We start from the raw sequence: 12,620 nt of genomic DNA, 5'->3' as shown, positions 1-12,620 counted from the left end.
ACTTTGACGTGTGTCTATACCGCGATGCATTCTCTGCCGATAATTTTCAGTACTCCACTTTATCGTTCGAACAGGCAATGGACGCAATTCCAGTTCATTGTGAATTCCTCTTTCCGCCATTTGCTAGGGGCTGATTCGGAAGTATTCCCATAAAACTAAGACGATTCTTCCCAATATCTAGTTCTCTTTCGCTTCCACATACGTGTAAGACACTATATCAAAACACACACACACTAAAAATAAAAAACCGCGAACAAACAAACGAACAAACAAAGACAAAGAAACAAGCACTTACCGCAATTGGTAATGAGCCCCACCCCGCCCATTACTGTGATGGACTACCTTTATCATCGTTCCATCCCCATTAGAAAATTGTAAGGAAAATTGTGTTTAAAAAAAAAAAAACAATTGTGGAAAAATGTGTCACTCCGTAGCTGTTCAATGCAGAGTTCCTTCCCACGAGAAAAAAAAAAAGTGATGGTTGTATAAAGTCGAAGAGATTGAAATAAGCTCACCACTTTTTGAAGTATATTGCTCCTTGAAATATACTAATGACATTACATTTTCATAGGGCGATGCCCAGAGATTTCAGTGGAGAGCATTCATTAATTTGTTGATCATTGATCATCAATTTTTCAAAACCCTAGTGGTGAATGTACATTTACTTGTATTTCTTCCCATTTATTCTTAGACATTTCATGGCATATTAGCCTTTTTTGTTTTCCAAAGATTTTGTATTATTCACACAAAAAAGGCATTTTTGTCTTTTGTTCAGAGTTATTGCTGAAGAACTCCACTGCATAGATCTACCGGTCCCCTATAGAATGACAACATAAAAAAAAAATTATCGCCTGCGTCACACAGAATATGTGCAGTCAGTACAGATATACCAGGGAGGTGGAAAAGATACAGTGTAACTTCTACTGCACTGGATATACTTACCCTCACACGCGATGGCTTGTATAGTGCGCAAGAACTTGGAAAGAAAGTGCGAAGAAGTGCATTACTTCCATAACTTGCACTTGCTATACCAGTATTCGTAAGCGCGGTTGTATTCAGGCTGCTGCTTTTGACTTGCAAGCTTGCCAACGGTTGTGTTGTAGGGTAATTGATTATTTCTGAGTATGTAATACCATGGCAGGCTTTTGTTCCTCTTTTTGTTGTTTGTAGGCACCACGTCATTTATTTACTCAGTCTTTGCAATTCTTTGTTGTTACATTTTATATGCATCTCAAAGTGCATTTTGTAATGGCATTTCGACGCCAATTAAGCAGTGGTGCTGACATTCAATGGTCACGTTTGTTCAGTTTTCTTCAGAACTGTTGCTGTTGATCGTTGCCTTCATGCGCACTAACTTTTGTTTAGAATCAGTCTCTTCGAGTTTGTTCGTTGGTGCTGTTCTGCACCTGAAATAAAACCTGTCCCCTTCTCTTCATTCTCAAATGAATCAAACATCAAAACGGGAACTGCCATAATTATTATTTCCTAATTATTAGTTTAGCTAGGGTTTGGCTATGCACAAATGTACTTACCATGACTGCTGAACAAAATAGAGCCAATCCATAGAGAAAGGGGCAGCTCATAACCAGCATTGATAACGACAATGAACTATATTAATTTGTAACGAGCCCCACCCCGTTCATTACTGTGGTGGACTTCCTAGGTCATTCCACCTCCACTTGGCTTACAGTATTTCCGCGATGTGATAGGAAATGTAGCCGATATGGCATGACAGAAGCAACGTGTGCTGCCATTTTCACATGCTTGCATTCTTAACTAGATTCCAGTTCTGACTACGGTACAGACATTTGCAGAATTGTTGTAGGTAAAACGTGCTCCTCCAGAGTTTGAAATATTCCCACAGAACGAGCGTTAGTTTGGTTCACTTATACTCTAAGAAACTTCTCTTGGTGTTATTTTACCAATCTTTCTATACAGACACACCAACTTTTCTTTTTTGTTTCTCATTGTGGTTTTGTAACTGAAATGAAGATGGCTAATGCCTTAATCCTCACAAGAAAACTATCAAAGTATTTTCAGCTTGACCGAGGAGGTATACTTGGCGAGCCTTTATTTGACGCACTGACGCATCGACTCTGCATGAACAGATATACTTTTACCATGACTGAATACAAGACTTTGAACGTCTCTGAACTCATGTTCAAGTTTATGAATCGATGTTTTTGACGCGTCGTTTCATGATAACCTTTGCCAAAATTGTTATCCCCTGACTTTCTATCGCAAAATAATGCATGTGATATGAATATGATTCAGCACGTGTTCATCCACTGCCGTTAGTAATGAGCCCCGCCCCGCTCATTACAGTGATGGACTACCTTTATCATTCCATCTCCACTTGCAGCGCCCTACGAATGGCGTAAATGTGAACAAAGATAACGACACCGCTCACTTTTTACTATTTGAGTGTCATGGAGTTCAGCATATCTGCTGTCCGTGCTGGTCTCGAATACTCTTTGGGTACGGGCACACGGAGATACTTCATTGCAAATGCTCATCACAATGTAACGCTGATCTTTCATGCCCAATGGTAAGGAGAACTTAGGCGAAATTCACGCAATTTATTAAGTAATTTGGTGGAATGCGTGCGGACTTCTTAACAGCAGTCGAAATTCTAGTAATTCCTTGTATATGATTATACACCTTCCCGCTTCCTGGATGCTGAGATCTATTTTTTTTTTCTTTTGTTGTAAGCCATTCCCTTGCTTATCGCGTTGTTTTTGTTGCTTTTCATATGCGTTGCACATGCACAACGTTCACAAATTTTATTGGTATTTTGATCACAGGGTTTAATTGTTTGTTAAGAATGACAAGAAATTGCTGAACTGTACTTTAAATAACAGCATTAATTCTCTTCTTCCCTGCGTAATATACAATATGTACAATTATACTTACCCTCCAATGCTGTGCACGAACTTAGAAAGGGCATGTTTATGAGTTGCATGTGATATGCTGCTTTAATTCAAAATTATTTGCTTCATTCAATGATTAATCTCACCAGCTAGCTATGCATGCTGTTTTGATAATACTGCCAGTAATACAAGTGTACTGCAATTCCTATATTGCAGAATTATTTCTTCGCGATTCTGCTCAAAATATATCAAAGTTGTAAAAGTTTCATCGTATCACCGCAGCCAGAGGAATAAAAAAATCAAAATTAAAGATTCTGTTTGTTTTGTTTTTTAAATTCTATAAAGCTGGTTACTTGTTTTGCATAAGAGTGGTCATCTCTTTTTGAGCATGGAATTGCAGCGCTTCGCTCTTTTTTGATTGGTGCGTTTGCGGCACAAAAAAAAAAAAATTAGCAGTATTATCTTCATTCTTGGAGAAGATTTTGCTTTTGGCTGTTTTGCTTGTTTTTCCCCTTTCTTAACTTTGTCCATGCAATATAAGAGCCTATTTAACGTCAAGAAATTCTGTTGCCGTCGACACGTTCGTGTCATTTGTTTGATTTTGTTCATCTTTTCCAAGATTGTTGGCGTTTTGTCATTACCTCAACGAAACACGTATCTTTTATTTTTTTAAACTAAAATTACAAGTAATAGATTGTTTAAGTCATAAACATACACTTTCTCGTCCATGTGCACAACATCGGTTTATAGAATCCTCTCCAACTCGTCGAGGACTTCGTCGACGGCAGGCCGGTAGGCGCTGTTCTCCTGACAGCACATGGCCCCGATGTCCATGAGGTCGCTGATGACTCCAGCCACTCCCATCAATCCGAGAAGGCGGCCAAGCTGGTAGACATCGCTGGCCGTGCTCGTCACCTGGTCGTGGAGGACACACTCCGGGGCCAGGTGGTGGTACAGCTCCTTCTGGCTGTACTGGTCCTTGATCTCATCAGTGAAAGTAAATGAGATGGGAGAAGACTGGGGGCAAACGAGACCCAGGTCGATCAGTCGGGCCTGCCAGTCACCTGAGAGGAACAAGAGAAAGAAAGGGACGCTTTTCAATGATTGAGTCTTCACCAGTTTTTGTCTTCGCCTTAAAATAGGAACGAGGGCTTTAGCATCATTATACAAATGAGCCTGATATTTATCCAATACTAGTCCAACTTATAAGATATCTGACGTCCATAATCTCTTTGAATACATTATCTTGTGCTTCATTCGAGAAGTTACAATGGACATGGTGATACGTAAGATAAAATGGGATCCAGTTATGCTAGACTGGTTCAGATGCCTTCAACATCTCACCTGAAGAGGACAGCTGAAGCATGCAGTTGTCCTCCTTCAAGTCATTCATCAAGTAATTCTGATGATGGATAAGACGAAGTCCTCGGTTGATGTCAATGGCGATGAGGAGCCATTGACGACGGGAGAGGGCCGGGGTGCCTTCCCTGATGGCTCTGCTCAAGGTGTACGTTTCTCCAGTAGAGCCATCACCTGAGATACAAACATACACGTGCACAAAACGAATATAGCCAGGTAAATGTTGTAACAAAAACATTTCTACGTTACATTGGCAATTCCTGAAATAAAAAAAATAAAAAAATGGAGAGGTTTTTCTCACAGATGCGAAAACCAAGTGGATCAACTCAGCTTAAACGTAACCTTCAAGTTTCCAGGGACAACATTTTAACACTTTTTAATGACAATATAAGACACAATGTTATTGACACAGTATGATCTCACCTATGAATTGCATGGCCAGTCCAACGCAATTTTCGCTGATCTGAAGGCACCCCATAAAACTCGGAAACCACTCCTCTTTTCCAAACATCTCCATCAATGCAGCCTCGTGGTGGATATGTGTCACCTAAAATGCAGAAGTAATGTAATTCCTTTTATGAAAACCAATGTGTTACCAACCAATATTGCATGGCAAACATCAGGTACAAGAGAAACCAAATTCAGTATCATTATGATGACGTCATGTTAGTACATCTTTTATTTGGTGATCACGAGTAGCAAAATCTATGTAGGACTTTAGAAAATACGGAATCCTAAATTCTGAATTTATAAACTGCCGTGAAGTGTCATTTAAGAGATACTCTTGTCGGATTTTTTCTTGTTTGTTATTCAAAAGCATGTTTCGTATCAGAACATGAATGAGAACGAGTGAACTCAATAAACTAAACACACTTCCAGTTCGACAGTTACAGCATGGAGACGTGTGGATTTTACCTTGGTCGTCATCGACTCGTCATCGTCAGGCAGTTCGAAGCGCTTGACGGCGACAGGTCGATCGGTGTTCCGATGTCGAAACAGGTGCACGGATCCGTAGCTACCTTTGCCAAGGATGACGTCACCACCTGCCGGGTTGAAAGGCTTCAAGTCCGACATCCTCAGAATCATGATGGAGGCTGGTTCACAACCAGGGGATGATGGGTTACTATGGGATACCACTCCGCCCACAGCTCCAACGACAACATTTCCACTGGGGGATGGTGGATGTGATGTTGGTCTAAGAAGGAAATGTAATGTTTTATTGAAAAAAAAAGTGTTTGAAGGTTAGTTAATTTCTTCACAATATCTGTACTCATCAATATATGAAAACATTCTAGTTATCCCAGCTAACAAAGTATCTAATTTTGTTGTGCCCTTCGTCATTTATTTAGTGTATTTCTATTTCCTGGTAATCTTTCATTGTTTGTATTTATTTTTTTTCTTTTCTTTATGAAAATCTTTTCGTACCTGTGTATACAGACTAGATCAAATAGATGTGTTTGTTTGTGAAGAAGAAAAAGAAGAAGAAAGAAAGAATGTGAAGAAGAAGAAGGAGGAGAAGAAAGAGAAAGAGGAACGTGGTAAAGCTCTATTGTGCTTACTCCACCAGATTGTGTTGGATGATGTCTGTGGTGGGTGATGACAATAAGATGGGTGGGGATGAGGATGTGACTGATGGGGTGGTGATGATGGGAGCACTGGTGGGTGCAGGAAGAGGTGTGGTCTCCAAAGTGGAAGATTTCAACCTTTCAAAAGAAATATGGATTTCAAGTTTGAGGAGGCTTTAATTCCACTTTTACTCTTCTCTGTGTCAACGAACTGAAATCTTATCCATAACTATTTCTGCTGTTGACTTTATAATGTAAGCTTACTTAAAAGGAGAATATATCATTTTTTTTCACATAATTTTCATCATTTCCTGTTTCTGTGAGATGGTCTCAGTTTTATCACAGTCATTGATGAAGTATAAAACTTACCAGTCAGGAAAGAGCGAAGAGATCGGCGGAGCGGACTTGGTGGTATTAAGGTCCGCCTCCGTTCGAGAGTCCAAATCCTGCTAGGAGAGATATAAGAAATTACTGAATCAAATATAGTAATGAAAGCTAATGTGCGTGTGTATTTGTTTTAAATGTTACCAAATTACCATATCAGCCGTCATGATTTGCGTTCAGCTAAATAAGTTCTGACAAGTACTTGCAAGGTGTTTGTTTTCATGCCTTCAGTATTGTCGCTTTTACCAATGTTATTTCATATTACTATTTCTGAAAGCGATGGACAACAGAAAAGCTTTACAACGTTTGTGCAAGGTATTGGTTTCTCCATATTATTCATGACGATAGCCAATTAAGATATATACTGCAGCATACCTTAAGCTGTCTCTTGGCCAGAATGAGATTGACTCGTCTGGCCTCATCCAGCTTTCTCTTCAGGACTTGAACTCTCAAATTGGCGTCGAGGTATTTCTCCTCGGTCCTACTCGCCCGCTCCTCTGCCTGACTGACCCTCAAGGTCAAGTCCTAGAACAGAGTGGACAAAATCAGACTCGCATTGGAGATTTGAACTTTATATGCTAATGGTGCAAATTTAACGAGTTCTCCATTCCCTTTATCACATTCAACCAGTATCAACGGTAAAATGGTTTGTAAGAGGTAATAAGGAAGTATACCTTAATATATTCATGTTTAATTGATTCATCTATTTACAATTTGACTTACATCCAACTGTTCTTGTAGTTTTCTCTTCTCCTGAGCGTCTTGCAGACATTGAAGGAGAAGATTACCAACAAGGCTGACGGCTGGACGTGACGAGGCCATGGGAGAGCTGATGGGTGGTGGATCTTTCAAAGCCCGACACATCTTCGAATCGAACAAAAGTGAAGGATAAGAAATGGAACCCACACCCTCTAAAGAAACGCAACATGAAATAGTAAAAAAGTAGTCAATTTATCTCGTAATTTGAGGACCAAAGTTACTGCCTTTCTTTCTGAATTTCCTGTTGTCAATTTATATAATTAGAACTCATTCCTATCCGTCTTTATCAAATTGAGTATCTAAAATCTATGTTGATTATTGTCTGATGTTCGACTTCAAATTACCAGTAAGAAATGTTAAAATGTGACCATGCAAAATTGAAGAGTTTGATTTCAAATTACCAGTAATAAATGATAAAATGTGACCATGTAAAGTTGAAGAGTTTGATCACAAAAGGAGCTAAGCGTCATTTCAAAAAAAAAAATAAAGTAAGTCCACCAACATGTGGAAAATAAAACCTTTCCAATGATACTCGCATTGTTGCATATCAAAGAATATTCTTAAAGTTAATGATTTAGATGTCACATATCTTTCATTTTCTTCTTCTTTTTTTTAGCAGATTTAATCACATATATTTCAAATTTACAAGAATGAAATTAACTCGTTTTTAGATAAAACCTTTCATTTCCTCTAAGGAATCTTGTGTTTGCTGTAGGGCCTATCCTTAAATATCATAGGCTAAAATGTTGACAATATCACTTGCATCTGATAGTTTGTTTCAAATACTTGCTTTTTATGCGATGTATTTTTTTCAGACAATTTGTTTTTTCTTTTTTAATATTCGTAGGTAGGAATCTTTCTTACATCAAGCCAGCTAGCCATGTGTGACCGACCGACGGCAGCTGATGACCCTGGTACGCAGGGAGGAATGTCTCTTCCATGTAGCCAAGGATGAGGAATGTGACGATAGCCTTTATAGTAGATTCCCATTGATAGTGAGTGATTCGCACACTACAACAGAAGACAGTGATCTAGTTAGGGGACCGGGATGAGAGAAAGGAGTGATATAGCCACCACGATGTGGAAGAAATGATTGTCCCATTATGATGAGGGATGCCATCGACCGTTAAACACGTAAGCCCTTATACTAAGCAGCCTTTAAAACTATAAATGCACCTTTGTAGCCAACTTATATACGCCTATACCTAACTGTTAGCATTTGCATTTCTGCCCGTTGTTCGTGTTTCGTACCGTTGTAAATATCAACGTAGATGTTAACTTATATTGGACATGTTGATTCTACATCCATTCTTTCTCTGTAGGGTCAAAGAATATTGCTAAATCGTGTACTGACCTTAGGATGGTAGAAATCGAGGAAAGTTGATCTCTAAATAGCCAAATATTTGCCAAGAAATCGCAATAGATAGTCTCTCTGTACGCTCAAGAGCATAGAGTGGTCGCAAACAAAAGCAACCCGTCGGTTTGTTTACATTCTAGCCTAGGTGTTGACAAGGGGACACTATGGAAACCAGAACGCGCAATCGATACGCGCAGGTGGAACGCCTCTAATGCGCAAATTCATTAGCGCGCAACCTTCTTCGTAGGTGCTGGAACAGCCGCTTTCTTCTAAAAGTTTTCCTTAATATGTGCTTCGAACAAAAGAATTTGGTGCTAAAATATTGAAACGGAGGAAAATAAGACTATGAAAATGAGGTCGCCTTGCTTCCACCTGCGCGTTGACCTGAATACTGCGCGTAACCAATTGTTAACTCATACGTACGCATAGCGATGACGACACAATAAGGTTATATAACCGGGGGGCCAAAAGCTAAAAACAGAGGTCGAGTTGCACTCTCTCTACAAACTAAGTAGACCATGCTTATTTTCAAGTTTTTATTGTAACAAACAACATTCCACTGGTCTACCTCAAAAAATTTGTTGCGAAAGCCTCCAAATCCAAGATGGCGTCCAAGATGGCCGCCATATTTACTGAATTTGTTATTTGAAAGATAGAATTTGATTGAAAGATCAGATTTCAACAAATGTGATGTCATATGAAAGAGAATAAAATTTTCTACAAGTTGATACCATATTTGTGGGTTATTATGATAAGTGGATTGAGATTTTAAGGAAAAAACACTCATTTTTGATATTTTTCTGAAAAAAGGAAAATCATGAAAATGCTTGATTCAGCATAAATCAGAGAAAGACGGAAGGATTATCTTGAAACGTTTCAAGAATTTTTTTTGACACATAATTAATATTTGGAGAAAATTAGGGGTCAGTAGCCCTACCGTTTTTGGTTCAGGAGTTATAATGTCTCAAACTTGAAAACTCACTATGTAAAAATGGCCACTTTAGTTGTGACAATACCTTGTTGGTCGTAAAAAGAGCCTGCGCGCGCCAAGACTACTACACGCACCACTGACACTGGCGCTTCTAGCAGAGCCAGTGGTGCGTGTAGTAGTCTTGGCAAACGCAGACTTTTTTTGACAAACAAGGGTTTGTGCCTGCAAACTAACTTTTCATACCAAGTGGTAGCTCAGGTGACGCTGATTGCTATTATTCCAAAGTAGATTGTTCTGAAGCAGATGAAATGAAGCAAAAATATCTTTCAAATAGAGGTAGAAGCTTGAAACAACCTTGCTATAGAAAGTTTAAAACAAAATCTGGATCAATCACTCAAAAAATTCAAGATTGCAGGCCATCAAAGCTGACATAGTGTATTGCGCCAAAGTAAATGTATCATTTCGATTTTGATACAATTTTGTCTGTTTTGCTGTCTATTTATATGGTTTTTATATATTCGGAACATTTTAATGCTATTTCAAACCATCTTAGGTTTTTACGGAGACATTTTCTTTCAGAATGCACCATGAATATTTCTCTAAAAAGTTAAAAAAAAATTAAATTAAAAATGTTTATGAAAACCATGCAGAAATTAACATCTTTCCCATATAATCAATATTTGGAGAAAATTAGAGGTCAGTATTGTATTTGGTTCAGGAGTTATAATGTCTCAAACTTGAAATCCCATTTTACATAATATGCATTTACACGCATCTGTTCCCAAAGACGTCACAGAGGGTCAAATCCAAGATCGTGCTTACTTTTCGAGTTCCACTCTCTCTATAAACAAGACCATACATAATATTAAGCATACTAAGCAATGTTCCGTAAGTACACCTCAATAGATTTGTTGCAAAAACCTCCAAAGTACAGATGCGGTCCAATAGGGCCGCCATTTTTATTGAAGTTAACATTTCAAACATAAAATTTGATAGAGACATTGGATTGCAACACATTTGATGTCATATGAAGTAGAGTAAAACTTCCTAAAAGTTTATACCACTTTAGCTGTGTATTGTGATAAATTGGGGGGGGGGGGAATCCATATTTTTATATTGTTTTGAAAAAAGGAAGAAATGTGAAAATGCATGATTTAGTATTTATCAAAGAAGAACTGAAGAATTATTTTGAAACCTGCGATTGAGATTGAGATTTACTGAGATTGAGACATAATTCATATTTCTGGAATTACAGGCAATATCATACACTATTGACAAGTTAACGTCTAAAACTTGAAAAAATTACATTTATGCATTATAAATTTTGCATACAATGTGTTTACATGGTCACATGTAATACTGTAACGGTCTAACGACTTGCAAGAACCTGCAAACTAACTTTTCATGCCAAGTGGTAGGTGACGCTGATCGCTATTACTGTAGCATTTCATCATAGTAGATTGTTCTGAGGCAGATAAGATTGAACAGAAAGTATTTTCCAAAAAGAGATAGGAGCTTGGAATTTGGCACAAATTTTGCCAATGTGTAATATTTAGCGATAAAAATAGTATCCACACAAAATTCAAGATGGCGGTAATTAATCGAGGTTGTCGTTCAAGGCATTTTTTACCATTAGTGCACGTAAAGCAAAAACCCAGCTTTACTTAATTCCTCAAACTAGTTCTAAACTGTGTGTCAGGAACAACTAATGTACAAACTGAAATCAGTATAATTAATGCTAAATATTGTTAGATATACTAAATAGATCTGATAAGAATGTTTTTTTTATATACTAAATTGTCAACAGTTATGGCTATGGTTTCTTGAAAAGCAATGGTGATATCTCCGTATGTTTTAGGCTTTATTATAATTTTTTTATATGGTAATGTTCTGTAATACAACTAACCTGCACATATAAATCGAATGTGATATCTCTCCCAATGGTAGAATACCTTTAGTGAGTTGCGTCAAAGTTAAATCTCAACTTATAACTTATAATTTGATATATTTTTTTTAATCTTCTTATATTGCTGTCTATTACATGTTCCTATACATCCGAACGATATTGTGCTAGTGTAAACCATATTGAGGGTCTTTTTTTTGGGGGGGGGGGGGTGGAGCTCATTCCAGTGTTAGGGTAAGGCCCAATCTTTGATAAAAAAGAAATGCTTCTGTATCAAAGATATGCCTTTTTACTTGTATGTTACTCTGCTGTTGTAGAAACGCCTGAATGATGATGGTATATGTGTAATAATGTCTGATCCGTAGATGCCCTTGAAAGCCCTTCTGATCCGAACCCCCCCCCCCCAAAAAAAAAAAAAAAAAAAAATCCGACATGGCGGCAATTTCTCAACTTTGTTGTGCGAAATGTGTTGTGCGAAATTACTTTTCAGTATATTGTTCGAATAAAATTGTCCAAATTGATTATTCGTGCTGTATACTTCAGTATTCACACTTACAAATAAGCATAGTGAAATTGTATTTTCTGTTACCAGATTTTTCTTACATTGTTTTTAGGCTGATTTCATGTGGGTTATAGTGTCACAATTGATCTGAGCTTATGCCATTGGTAGATGCTTTCCCATATTAGATATCAGGATCACTCGAGAGTGAAAATGTTCATTTTCATTCATTTTAGAGTGACCTCGGGGATCACTCGAAGAGTGACAAGTGATCCCTAAGGCAGGGCTCAACACTAACGGTGGTCCGGTGGCCCGGGGCCACCAAAAACGCACGTCGGGCCACCAAAATGTCAGAAATGAAGAACATAGGTGGCCTGATCGGGCCATCAAAAAAGATCGGATATTTGCCTTTGGGCCACCAAAAATAAAAGTTAGTGTGGAGCCCTGCCTATTAAGGTCACTCTAAAATGAGTGAAAATGAACATTTTCACTCAAAAGTCACTCCAATTTCACTCCAAATTCACCGTTTTCTTGTTATTCACTCCTCACATCAAAAGCAAAAACTTCCACTCGATTTGGTTTTTTTTTTCTTTTTCGGAGAGTAGAATATCACTGGTTCTAAAAATGTGTCCATAAAAACCTAAGACGGTTTAAGATAGCACAACAGACAAAATTGTATCAAAAACGAAATAATACATTTACTTTGGCGCAATTTTATACACTATGTCAGCTTTGATGGCCTGCAATCTTGAATTTTTTGAGTGATTGATCCAGATTTTGTTTTAAACTTTCTATAGCAAGGTTGTTTCAAGCTTCTACCTCTATTTGAAAGATATTTTTGCTTCATTTCATCTGCTTCAAAACAATCTACTTTGAAATAATAGCAATCAGCGTCACCTGAGCTACCACTTGGTATGAAAAGTTAGTTTGCAGGCACAAACCCTTGTTTGTCAAAGAAAATGTCTGCGTTTGCCAAGACTACTACACGCACCA

This window comes from Diadema antillarum, unplaced genomic scaffold, assembly GCF_040938485.1.
Source record: "Diadema antillarum isolate AM-2024a unplaced genomic scaffold, OU_Dant_1.0 seq00001584_RagTag, whole genome shotgun sequence".
Lineage (NCBI taxonomy): Eukaryota > Metazoa > Echinodermata > Echinoidea > Diadematoida > Diadematidae > Diadema > Diadema antillarum.
Note: the sequence above shows the minus strand (reverse complement) of the source record.